We start from the raw sequence: 13,350 nt of genomic DNA, 5'->3' as shown, positions 1-13,350 counted from the left end.
CTGATAAGGAAAGAAGTAGCCTTGCCAAATCTGGATTGGGAAATTCCTGGAGATTTGGGGGTAGAGCCTGAGGAAAAGTAGGTTTGGGGAGAAAATGTTGCTCAGTGAGATATAATGCCATAGAGTCCATCTTCCAAAGCAGCCATTTATTTCCCCAGGACAACTATCTGATCTGTGTAGTCTGGAAGTTGGCAGTCTTAATTATGGGTGGCTTCTATGCCGTTTCAAATGGCTTGTGCAAGGGAGGGTGGGTGGGTGGGTGGGTGTGCGTGCGTGCTGTCAAGTCACAGCAGCTTTATGGTGACCCCTAGGGTTTTCAAGGCAAGAGATGTTCAGAGGTGTTTTGCCATTGCCTGCCTCAGCATGGGCTGAGAGAGTTCTGAGAGAACTGTGACTGGCCCAAGGTCACCCAGCAGGCTTCATGTGGAAGAGTGGAGAATCAAACCCAGTTTTCCAGGTTAGAATCTACTTTCTTAACCACTGTACTGCACTGTCAGATGGCTTAGCTACTGATAATGCAGTCTCCTAAAATGCCCACCAAGGAGCTGTAAGTGCTTGTTTCTAACATACTTCTTTAAAAATAAAGAGTTCTGAGAAAATTCTCCTTTGTATACTTTCTCCCACAATATTGCTCCCACTCTTATAATTATCTCCACTTAAATATCTCTGCCTGGTTTCCAGTTAATTAATGAAACCTTTTGTTGAAGGTTTCAGAGATTCTTTTCTTGTAAAAAAAAATTAGAATCTATATCCTCTGGCTAAGGGTGGGATCTTTCTTTGCACTTTATGTTTGGAGGTTGACCTCTGTGCAAGTTTGCTGCTTCCCTGAAATTAATTAAAACGGACATGGTTAAATTTGTCACGGGTATGTTAGGAGTCCGGCTCTTTCTTAGCTGCTGCCTTAATTTAAAGGAACATACAATCATGAGGGGGAATGTAAGTCAGCAGCCCAAAAAAAAGTTAAACATCATTTCTTGGGTTTGGTGAAGGGTAGTGTGCTGCCAGCAAGTGTCAACTAGAGTGCGGTCAGGCAATCCAGAGTCAAGGTGACCAGCAAGCAAACAGTCCAGAGTCAAAGCACAAGCAGGAGATCAAGCAGGAAGGCTGGGAGGCAGAGTTCAGAGAAAAACCAGGTACGCGGAGCTTACTGGCAAGTACGCTTGTTGCACCCAGGCCAAGCTATGCCACAGACAAAGCTTAAGTAAGACACCCCTCCTAATGGGTCACATGTCCCTGGGCACCACTCATGTGATCACGTGGGAGCACAAAATTGCACACCACTCCACCGACGTGCCCCCTATGCCCGGCCCCACTTATGGCAGCTTGGCTCTCTAAGCACCGCCGAGTGCCCAGTAGTCTGGCCTGGGCAGGGAGCAGTGCTTGAGCCCCCACCGGCCTGCTGCTCTGACCCAGAGGAACTTTCCCTGCTCCTGGGACTGGACTGGTGGCCTCCACGCTGACCTCTTCCCACCTCTAGCACTGCTGGTTACCCGATACTGTACAGCGCTAGAGGCGGGAAAAAGCGGGCCTGGAGGCCGCTGGCCTGGTCCTGGGAACAGGGAAAGTTAGCAGGTAAGCGGGGCCAGGCGGGGGGCACTGGGGGGGTAGGAAATGGCACCGGGCACCATTTTCTGCCGGTATGCCTCTGTGACTCAGTCCTCCTCTGAAGCAGATGCCCCCAGCTCACAGATCCTTCGGCCACAGCGAGCTGCAATGCAGGTGCTTCTCCTTTTAGCACTCCTTTTAGACTGGCTCATGACAGGTAGGCAATTCATCGAGAGATGCTTTGAAATGCTACATTTGGGTGGGGGGGTGTACTCACTGAGGACATAGTGGCCAATTCTTGTGACTAGTGGTTGAGGTCACCTTTGATGTCATGAACCTGAGATGAGGCCTCTAAATATACTGTAATCTTCTGGAAATACCCTTGAAGGTGTTTTCATTCAGAAACTCATACAGCTAGAGAGGTTTCATCCACTGATGGTATCTGTAAACAGTTTTTTTTCTTGGATCAAATTGGAGGTATACTACTTCTTATATAGATTTTTGTGTGTGCTGTCAAGTGACACAAAAGTGACAGCTGACTTAACGGCAAGCTGTAGAGTTGTCAAGGCAAGAGGCATTCAGAGGGGGGTTTGGCGTTGCTTCCCTTCTCGTCATGACCCTGACATTCCTTAGAGGTTGCCCATCTAAATACTAGCCGGGGCCAACCCTGATTAGCTTCTGAGATCTAATGAAGTCAGGCTAGCCTGGCGCTATCTGGTCATGGCGCTTGTATAGATTCAACTCTGTTTTTTTGATACATTTCCAGGATAGTGAACAAACAACTCCTGTCAATTCCGAGAGTGCCTAGTTGATATTTTCTCCCAGCGCTTTATCTCCCTTGTTTTCCACAAAGGAAAGGTTCAGTGGTGAAATTATAGTTTTGTAGTAGGAAAGTCTGGATTTCTTTTTATGCTTCTACATATGGCCGTTGTGAAGGGTTTCAGTCTGCCTATTTCCATTTGCTACCATTTCAGATTTATTTGATTCTTTTATATGTGTTTTATGGATTATTTTAAAAAATGCAATTTATATGGTATTTATATGCACTGTATATGTCATCTCTGCATCATTTATTATTACTGTGTACAGTGCTGATTTGTTCATTTACAAGTAATGCAGGGTGTGTGTGTGTGTGTATCTATGGAAAAAATGTTAGGTTAGGAATAGAAAATGGCATAAAACAAAAATTGCTATCTTAGCTTTAAAAAGGGCTTGGACAGATTTATGGAGGAGAAGTCAATCTATGGCTACCAATCTTGATCCTCCTTGATCTCAGATTGCAAATGCCTTAGCAGACCAGGTGCTCAGGAGCAGCAACAGCAGCAGGCCATTGCTTTCACATCCTGCATGTGAGCTCCCAAAGGCACCTGGTGGGCCACTGCGAGTAGCAGAATGCTGGACTAGATGGACTCTGGTCTGATCCAGCAGGCTAGTTCTTATGTTCTTATGTTCTGTGCTGGCTTGGTGTCATGATCTGGCTGATATCAGTTCTGGCTGATCCTGGCATGTCTCCCAAGCGGGATGTGGGATCCTCTCTCAAGTGACTTTCCTTCTCCTTCTCCGGTGACTTCCTCCTCCCTCCCTTGAACTGCTATCTGTTCTTTGTTTCTTGGTTTCATCCTCTAGGCAAGGCCTAATCTGCTTGCTAGACACCTGCTGGCTTTTTGCACTTCAAAGCGCTGGGAAGTGCAGGTTGTTTTGACTTAGTGAAGGCCGTGCTGTCAAGAACGTAAGAAACAGCCTGCTGTATCAGAGCAGAGCATCTAGTCCAGAACTCTGCTACTCGCAGTGGCCCACCAGATGCCTTTGGGAGCTCACGTGCAGGATGTGAAAGCAATGGCCTTCTGCTGCTGCTGCTGCTGTTCCCGAGCACCTGGTCTGCTAAGGCATTTGCCATCTCAGATCAAGGAGGATCAAGATTGGTAGCCATAGATCGACTTCTCCATAAATCTGTCCAAACCCCCTATTGAAGCTATCCATGTTAGTGGCCATCAGTATGGAGCTGCTGCAGAAGATACGTGGAAGAGAAGACAAGAAAAGGGAAGAGGAAAAAGTGCAGAAAACTCCCATAATGCCGATATATGTCAATATATACCAAATGCTTCTTTATCTGCAGTGGTAATGAAAGCAGTGAGGAAAATCTTTGCCACCACAGAAAGCAAAAAACCCTCTGCTATAGGTCCATAGCTCCTGCCATTCTAGTGGGGTTTGCTAAAGAGTTGTCCAGTCCTTCCCCTCTTTCCCTTACTATTTCAGAGCTTATGAATGATTGAAGTGAGTTGCTGAATAGATCCTAGTAAATAAAAAAAGTCACTCATGTGTTCTTAATCCCATTAAACTTCATCTACCCTGTGACTGTTTACATCTCCAGGGGATATTTGGTCAAGTCTGAGCAGAATTGCTGTAACAAGCATCCAGAGAGAACATTGCTGTCATTAGAAACAATGCTCGTCTCTTACTTAAGCCCATCACGTTTTGCGTTTTGCATTTGCCAGCCTGGAAACAGAACAGTAGATCCCCCCCCCCCCCCCAACAAATGCTTTCCAATAGACACAACCGTCCTAGGTTGTCTGTGCAATGCCCCCCTCTTGTTTTTTCTGCAATTTAAGAGATTTTTCAAAGCTGTATATTGTTTCCAAAACCTGTTACCTATGACCTGATAGCGAGACAAAAATATGTGTAGGGGAAAGTTTTGCCAAACACACACACACACACACACACACACACACAGACACACACACACACACACACACACACACACACACACACACACACACACACACACACACACACACACTCTCTCTCTCTCTCTCTCTCTCTCTCTCTCTCTATCTATCTATCTATCTATCTATCTATCTATCTATCTATCTATCTATCTATCTGACCCCATCTGTTGAGTATCATCAATGGTTCTCTTGAGCAAGGAACCTTCCCGGATGGGTTGAAGGAGGCGGTGGTCCACCCACTCTTAAAAAGACCACCGTTAGATCCAGGAGATCTGGCCAATTACCGCCCCGTTTCGAATCTTTCATTTCTGGGGAAGGTAATTGAGAGAGTGGTGTTGGAGCAGCTTCAAGGTTTTCTGGATGACGCATCGGCTTTCGACCCCTTCCAGTCCGGCTTCCGTGCTGGGCATGGGTCGGAGACTGTTCTCGTCGCCGTCACAGACACACTCCGTATCCAGCTTGACCAGGGCGGATCGGCGCTGCTGGTGTTGTTAGATCTCACCGCAGCGTTTGATGTGGTCGACCACGACCTTTTGGCCCACCGCCTGGCCGCCTCCGGAGTGCGGGGCACTGTCCTTCAGTGGATAACCTCGTTTCTCCGGGGCCGGACTCAGCAAGTGAGGTGCGGGGACCAGGCCTCCCGGAAGTGCCCGCTTCAATGCGGTGTACCCCAGGGGGCATTATCATCCCCGCTGTTATTTAACATCTATATGCGACCTCTTGCTCAGCTGGTACGGAGTTTTGGGCTGATTTGCCATCAGTACGCTGATGACACACAGCTCATTCTGTTGATGGAGGGGGGAGCAGCCGCCGCCCCTGTGGCTCTCCAGCACTGTTTGGAGGCGGTTGCTGGTTGGTTGCGGCAGAGCAGGTTAAAACTGAACCCCTCGAAGACGGAGATCCTCTGGCTTGGTCGTGAGGGGGGGGGGAGGGACTTTCCAGCCGCTGGTGTGGGAGGGGGTCACATTGACACCGACCCCCTCCGTTCGCAGCCTGGGGGTCCACCTGGATTTGTCTCTCACAATGGAGACCCAGGTGGCCTATACAACCCGGGCTGCCTTCTTCCACCTCCGTCAGGCCCGGCGGCTGGCGCCCTTCCTCTCCAGAGCGGACCTAGCCTCAGTGATCCATGCAACGGTCATTTCCAGACTTGACTATTGTAACTCGCTCTACGCGGGCCTTCCCTTGCGTCTGATCCGGCGTTTAAAACTGGTTCACCATGCAGCAGCACGTCTGCTTACAGGCAGCACCCTTCGGGAACACATCCAGCCTGTGCTGCGGCAGCTGCATTGGCTTCCAGTAGAGTTCCGGATCATCTTCAAGGTGTTGGTGTTGACCTTTAAGGCCATTCACGGCCTGGGACCATCGTATCTTCGAGACCGCATCACCCCATATGTCCCTAGGCGGCCTCTCCGATCGGCTGAGGCCAACTTATTGGTGGTCCCTGGCCCTTCGGTGATGCGGCTGGCCTCCACGCGGGCCAGGACTTTTACAGCCCTGGCCCCGGCCTGGTGGAACGCTCTCCCTCCAGCTGTCCGGGCCCTGCGGGACCTTAAGGAGTTCCGCGGGGCCTGTAAGACAGAGCTGTTCCGCCGGGCCTTCGGAGGACCCAGCCGCTAATAGTGCCCCGTCTGTGGCCCTCAACACCTGGGCCACGATTCCATCACTGAGACTCGCCATGCCTCCCTTCATCGTGGGGAGGGAGGGATTTTATGCTGTTGAAACGCTGGACGCCACCTTACATCTTGGATTTTAATTTAATTTATATTTAAACTTGGATCGCTGCTTTTAAATGTTATTAATTATACTGTTTTTAAATGTTGTACACCGCCCAGAGCCCTCCGGGGATGGGGCGGTATAAAAATCCAATAAAATAAATAAATAAATAAATAAATAAATAAATAAATAAATAAATAAATAAAATATATGTGTTTTATGGATTATTTTAAAAAATGCAATTTATATGGTATTTATATGCACTGTATATGTCATCTCTGCATCATTTATTATTACTGTGTACAGTGCTGATTTGTTCATTTACAAGTAATGCAGGGTGTGTGTGTTGTTAGTATTGTATCCTATGGAAAAATGTTAGGTTAGGAATAGAAAATGGCATAAAACAAAAATTGCTATCTTAGCTTTAAAAAGGGCTTGGACAGATTTATGGAGGAGAAGTCAATCTATGGCTACCAATCTTGAGTCCTCCTTGATCTCAGATTGCAAATGCCTTAGCAAGACCAAGGTGCTCGAAGGAGCAGCAACAGCAGCAGACCATTGCTTTCACATCCCTGCATGCTTGAGCTCCCAAAAGGCACCTGGTGGGCCACTGCGAGTAGCAGAGATGCTGGACTAGATGGACTCTGGGGTCTGATCCAGCAGAAGCTAGTTCTTATGTTCTTGTATGTTTCTGTGCTTTGGCTTGGTGTGCGCTTGATCTACAGCTGATATCAGTTCTGGCTGATCCTGGCATGTCTCCCAAAGCGGGATGTGGGATCCTCTCTCAAGTGACTTTCCCTTCTCCTTCTCCGGTGACTTCCCTCCCTCCCTCCCTTGAACTGCTATCTGTTGCTTCTTTGTTTCTTGGTTTTCCATCCTCTAGGCAAAGGCCTAATCTGCTTGCTAAACACCTGCTGGCTTTTTTGCAGCTTCAAAGCGCTGGGAAGTGCAGGTTGTTTTACGACTTAGTGAGAGAGCCGTGCTGTATCAAGAATGTAAGGAAACAGCCTGCTGTATCAGAGCAGAGCATCCTAGTCAGAACTCTGCTCTACTCGCGGTGATGCCCAAGCCCTGGATGCCTTTAGGAATACTCCGTGCAGGATGTGAAAGAAACAATGGCCTTCTGCTGCTGCTGCTGCTGCTGCTCGAGCACCCTGGTCTGCTAAGGCATTTGCCATCTCAGATCAAGGAGGATCAAGAGATTACAGTAGCCATAGATGCGAAGCTTCTCCATAAAATCTGTCCCAAACCCCCTAATTGTGAAGCTAGCATCCCACATGTTGAGAACTGGCCATCAGTATGGAGCTGCTGCAGAAGATCGTGGAAGAGAGAGACAAAGAAAAGGGAAGAGGAAAAGAGATTGCAGAGAAAACTCCCATAATGCCGATATATGTCCAATATATACCAAATGCTTCTTTATCTGCAGTGGTAATGAAAGCGAGTGAGGAGAAAATCTTTGCCACCACAGAAAGCAAAAAAAAACCCTCTGCTATGGGTCCATAGCTCCTGCTACCATTCTAGCGGGGTTTGCTAAAGAGTTGTCCAGTCCTTCCCCTCTTTCCCTTACTATTTCAGAGCTTATGAATGATTGAAGTGAGTTGCTGGATAGATCCTAGTAAATAAAAAAAGAAGTCACTCATTAATGTTCTTAATCCCATTAAACTTCATCTCTACCCTGTGACTGTTTACATCTCAAGGGGATATTTGAGTCCAAAGTCTATGAGCAGAATTGCTGTAACAAGCATCCAGAGAGAACATTGCTGTCATTAGAAACAATGCTCGTCTCTTACTTAAGCCCATCACGTTTTGCGTTTTGCATTTGCCAGCCTGGAAACAGAACAGTAGATCCCCCAACAAATGCTTTCCAATAGACACAACCGTCCTAGGTTGTCTGTGCAATGCCCCCCTCTTGTTTTTTCTGCAATTTAAGAGATTTTTCAAAGCTGTATATTGTTTCCAAAACCTGTTACCTATGACCTGATAGCGAGACAAAAATATGTGTAGGGGAAAGTTTTGCCACACACACACACACACACACACACACACACACACACACACACACACACACACACACACACACACACACACACACACACACACACACACACACACACACACACACACACACACTCTCTCTCTCTCTCTCTCTCTCTCTCTCTCTCTCTCTATCTATCTATCTATCTATCTATCTATCTATCTATCTATCTATCTATCTATCTATCTATCTATCTATCTATCTATCTATCTATCTATCTATCTATCTATCTATCTATCTATCTCTATCTCTCTGTGTGTGTGTGTCTGTGTGAGCATAAAGTACCATCAAGTTACAGGTGACTTAGCTATGGTCCTTGGTGGTCTCCCTTCCAAGTACTAACCAAGACTGACCCAGCTTACCTTAGCTTCTGAGATGTGACCCACTGAGGATTTACTCCATTGCATCTGGAAAAGTAGGCTGTAGTCCACACAAAATTATGCAGGAACAAAATCTTGTTAGTCTTCAAGCTGCCACAAGATTAATTTTTGTTCTGTTCTGTTTGTTATTGTGACATTTCTTGTTTTCCTTCAAAGGGTGGGATCTTGCTATCAGGTTATGATGAGGTCCTGCCACCAATGGTGCAGACAGTTGGTATGGTGGAGCCTGGAGTTCTTCCAGGATTACGGCTGATCCCCAGTCTGTAGCGTTCAGTTTCCTTGGAGAAAATGGCAACTTCAGAAGGCAAAAAACTATATAGAATCTAGGTGACTTCCCTCTCCAAATTCCCCCTCCACATGCACTACCCTCAAATCTCCAGGAATTTCTCAGGCCAGAATTGGCAACCCTACATTTTGCAGAGCAGCTTTCTTGCTGGACCGTCCTAGAAACTGGACCGACTGCCTCCCCCCTCCACACCCTGCAAGTTCTGTGCAGAGACCATTCATGTGGTATTTGTGCAAATCTCCCATAACGGACATTTTAATCGGGTGAAGGTTCTGGTTGCGGGTGGTTTTGAACTATAGGGCTCAGTTGGATCAAAGGTGGTAATTGGATTCCTCAAAGGCAAATCTTCAGGAAAATGCAAAACATGTCGATATTGAGCTCTTGTGAAATGATCAAAGTAAAACTGCCTTCAGCTCCAGATGGGATTATGAAACAGGCATGCAAATCTTTTTCCCCCCTCTGCAGTCGTAAGGTGTTGACTTGAGCTTGATAGGAAACTGTAACTTCCCATGGCTCCTGGGCCTGTTTCTTTCCCAATCTGCATCTCCCATGGTCTTATGGAATGTGGCTTCCCCTTCCCAGTCTTTATCTGCCACCTGGACCAACCTCCATCCATCCTTCCTTTCCTTTCCTTTCCACTCATTCCTTCCTGCTCTTACTGCAGCAACTCCTGTTTCTTTTCATTACCTACTGTTATGTTTCTGCCATCCTGGAAGGTAAGGGCTAAGCACTTGACCTTCTGGTGGTGGTACACATTAACTGGCTATTTGGCTTCCTCAGGACCCATAAGTGGGTCCAAATACCCCATTGCCTCATGGGACAGGCTTGGCCTGTTTTTGTTTCCACCACAAAATGCATGTGTGATTGTTCTCAATAACTGAGCACTGATGTCTTTTCTGGATTTAAATGGGTTTATTTAATGGTGGCCCCCTGCAACTGTTGATGGGGATGAGTTGTTACTTCTTCATGTGTTTTATATGCCTTTTGTCTCTGGCAGAGGAAGAGATAATTTGTAAAAGTGGCTCTGATGGGGAAAATAATCCATGAGCAGTCATCCAGCCAGAGAATGAATTGGGAGCATGGAGGCAAAAGTCTCCTGCCTCCAGCAATATAGAACACTCGATTGTGCTCTGCCTGCACCATAATGAAGTTTCCAAATGTTCTGAGATCTTATCCTTTTCCTTCCTCCAGGTGGAACCTTTGTCCCATCCTGGTACTGGATACTAATACCAGAATTTGCCTTTCTGACTGGAACATTTGTTTATAAGGAACTGGGATGCAGATGTCCTTGGCAGGAGCTGTACCACAGCAAGGTAAGTTGCAAGCCAACAGGAGCGAAGTGGGTACAGCTGGGATCCAGACTGGGGTCATTTCCCATGTTTGCCCAGTAGCTTGAGAGCTGTTTTCCATGATACTATGTGTGCAACCCATGAGACTATGTGAGGTGTGGTTGTGTGTGAGAGTAGGAGCATGGGTCATTCTCGACCCCTCCCCATCACTCTTAGAAGAGATGGTATAGGAATCCAAGCTTCACTGCCTTGCTCTTCTGCCAAAGGCAGGCACATCACCAGCTACCCAAACAACTCCAGCCCTGTGCTGCTGCCTCAGATGGGCTACTGGGTACTGGCAGTGGAGCAATGGTGATGGGTAGAGACAGCTGGCTCTTGATCACAGCTAGCAGGAGGAAGGGAAAGAAGAATTGATTGGCAGGAAGGTGCACAAGGAAGGCACACTGGAAAGAAGTCCCTCTCTGCTTTTTAGTGCCCATTAAAATCTGGCAGGTTTACCTAGTGGCTGGGGTTGGGTTTGCCTAGTGGTTTTCCGCTGCCACAGAGGTGCCAAGGCTATCCCTGTAACTGCCTGTGCCTTTTGGGCCCTTGCTTCTAGCCCAGTCTTCAACTCCAATGTAGTGCGATGGTTAAACATTGGACTAGGATCTGGGTGGACCTAGGTTTGCATCTCTGCTTTGCCATGGAAGCTTCCTGGATAATCTTGGACCAATCACACACTCTCAACCTAAACTACTTTACAAGGTTTTTGTGAAGAGAAGATGACAGAGAGGCGCATGACATAAACTACTTTGGTCTCCTTGGGGAGAAAGACAGGGTATAAATGAAGTAAATAAATACATAATATCAGTATCTGTGAATACCTATAAATTATCTTCCCCGTCTGTCAGTCCAGGCTGTTATACTGCGAAACCAGCCTCTGGTTTTGACAATAGAATAGAATTAATGTGTTTTGGATGACTAGCCATCCATGATGCACATCCAACCTCTGCTTTGCAGTGTGACCTTTGGGATTTGGTGCACTTGTTTTGCCTGAGTGTTTTGCGTCAGAGTTGCAGCTGCCTCCAATAAGAAGCACCAAACCCATAACATTGTTCCCAAACTGTTTTGTGAGGAGACTGAAGCTGACTGGGAGCAATGCAGGTTGATTGGGAGCACTAGCCAGATATAAGCTTTTTATAGCAGAGTCAAGGCTGTCTATATCTGGTTGTTCCTTGGGTACTGATTTACCAAAAACTTTGGCAGCAGAAGATCAGATTAAGTTGAATGAATAGGCAAATCCAGGAGCATTTTTAATCTTAGCAATATGATTATGGGGAGCAGGAGAAATGTTAAGGGCATAAGAAAAACCCTGCTGGATCAGATAAGTGATCCATTTTGTTCAGATATCTGTTGCAAATGGTGGCTAACCTGTTGCTCCAGAATACCAGTATACAGGGCATAGAGGCCAAGGTTTTCCCTGTGATGCCCCCTCCTCAGCATTGATGTCCTTGAATAGGGAGGTTCCCTTCAGTCACCTGGCTAGTAGCCATTGATTGACTTATCTTTGATGAAACTGTCTAATTTCTATTTAAAGCCGCTTGTGCTTTAAAGCCATCACTACATCCACTGGCAGTGAATATCTCCGTTTAATTAATCCTGGAGTGAAGATGTCCTTCCTTTTGTCCACCCTGAATTTATTGCCCATCAACCTTCATTGGGTACTCGTGATAACTTTATTGTAATAAAGCCCTGGGAAAATGAAGTGGTGCTCATTTGTGTTTCTTCTTCCGAATCAAATGAAATTCATGTTCAAATGATTTCCTTAATTTGAGCTAAAATTCAAATCCAGGTGCTTAAGCAGAAGCATGAAGGGCAGTATCATTAGTTATCATCTGAAAGCCTTGGTTAACATTTCCAAGAAACAAACGGGCAGCATAAATGAAAATTAATTTTCTGGCACTTTTCTTTTGTTGCTTGCATTTTAATTTTGCAGACTGCCATATTGGCAACCTCAGCCTTGGAATTAATTAATTGGACTGCTTTATTTGCAGCTCCTTTATTTTTTTTTTTGCTCTTGCGTTTTTTGAACTGTGCATGTGAATGCCTGCCAATATCTTCTTATGACTTCACTGAACATGACACTCGGGAATGGGGGTTGAGTGAGGCTGCTGACACGTTCTCCTTGTAAGCAGAGAATCAAGGGAATAGCATATAAGAATTTCTACTGGACTGAACTATATCAGATGACAGGTAGGGCGATAGTGTGCATAAACACTCCCCATGTGTTTATTTAGTTAAAATATTTGTTCAGCACTTAGAAACAGAAAGCCAAAGTTCTGGTAAAACCATTGCCAAAGTTCTGGTAAAACTAACTGCTGTCATGAACATTGAAAAGGCATAGACCTAGTTTGTATTAAGGTCAAATCTGGCCTCCTGTTCTCTCGCCTAGCTACTTTTTTACATCCCCTTGCTTGCCAAGTATTTTTGTTAATTTTTAAAAAATTTAGTGAAGCAAATCAAGTTACTATTCAATTTTTCAACAATATGCAAAAAACAAATATGTGTATGTATGTGTGTGTACATGCACACAGACACACATCAAGTCACAGTTGATTTATGGTGACTCCATGTGGTTTTCAAGGCAAACGACCTTGAAAAGTGGTTTCTCATTGCCTGTCCCCATGTGGGATGGGAAAGTTCTGAGAGGACTAAGAGGCCCAAGAAAAATATGTGAGTGTGCCTGTGTACAAGTACATGCACAAATCTATACAAATAAAAGAAGGAAAAATACTTTATATTATGTATTGTCAAAGGCTTTATATTATGTTCTACCTGTTTAAGGGCTCCCAGGAACAGAAGTTTACAAGAAAAATATACGTCAGCGTCCCCAGTGTGGTAGCCATAGGCAACATGGCACGCACCAACACCCTTCGTGGTGTATGCCAAGTATAACGGGACCTGGTGGGGTTTCGGCCAATCAGAAGTTTTGATTGGCAGTTAAAATTTTGTTTGGTTGTGCAGATTTTTTTTAAAAAAATGTTGCTTTGGTAGCAGCTGTCATCATTGCACAAGAATCTTCATTATGTGACTGAAGGTAAGCTGTGGCAGCCATTTTGTGACTGCACCCACCATGCTGTATCAGAATTTCAAAGGTGCCTCTCAGGCTCAACAAGGCTATGTAATTGCTCGCTCTCTCTCACACACACAATCTTAAAATTGCAAAATAACAAAAATCTATCTCCAGTTGCAAGTTTTGAGCCTCAAGATCAAACAAGAATTTTCATCTTCCAGCAATTTTAAGTTTTAATTATCTCCCATCTCAGAGAATCAACAAGATTTTTAATTTCTCTCCCTTAATTTCTACCACATAGTATGAAGTCAAGGAATTTCA

General features: G+C 45.6%; 1 protein-coding gene across 1 annotated transcript in view; it reads left to right on the top strand.

The window, feature by feature from the left end:
- The window catches only part of HTR2C (5-hydroxytryptamine receptor 2C), a 228,205-nt gene that overhangs the window by 126,817 nt on the left and 88,038 nt on the right, over positions 1-13,350 (top strand). Inside the window, exon 2 of the mRNA XM_048514813.1 lies at positions 9,880-10,001. The gene's annotated coding sequence lies outside the window, so the exon portion shown is untranslated. The remainder of the gene's footprint in view (positions 1-9,879; positions 10,002-13,350) is intronic.

Source organism: Sphaerodactylus townsendi, linkage group LG13 (genome assembly GCF_021028975.2).
Source record: "Sphaerodactylus townsendi isolate TG3544 linkage group LG13, MPM_Stown_v2.3, whole genome shotgun sequence".
Classification (NCBI taxonomy): Eukaryota; Metazoa; Chordata; class Lepidosauria; order Squamata; family Sphaerodactylidae; genus Sphaerodactylus; species Sphaerodactylus townsendi.
Note: the sequence above shows the minus strand (reverse complement) of the source record. Positions and strands in the feature narration are given on the sequence as shown.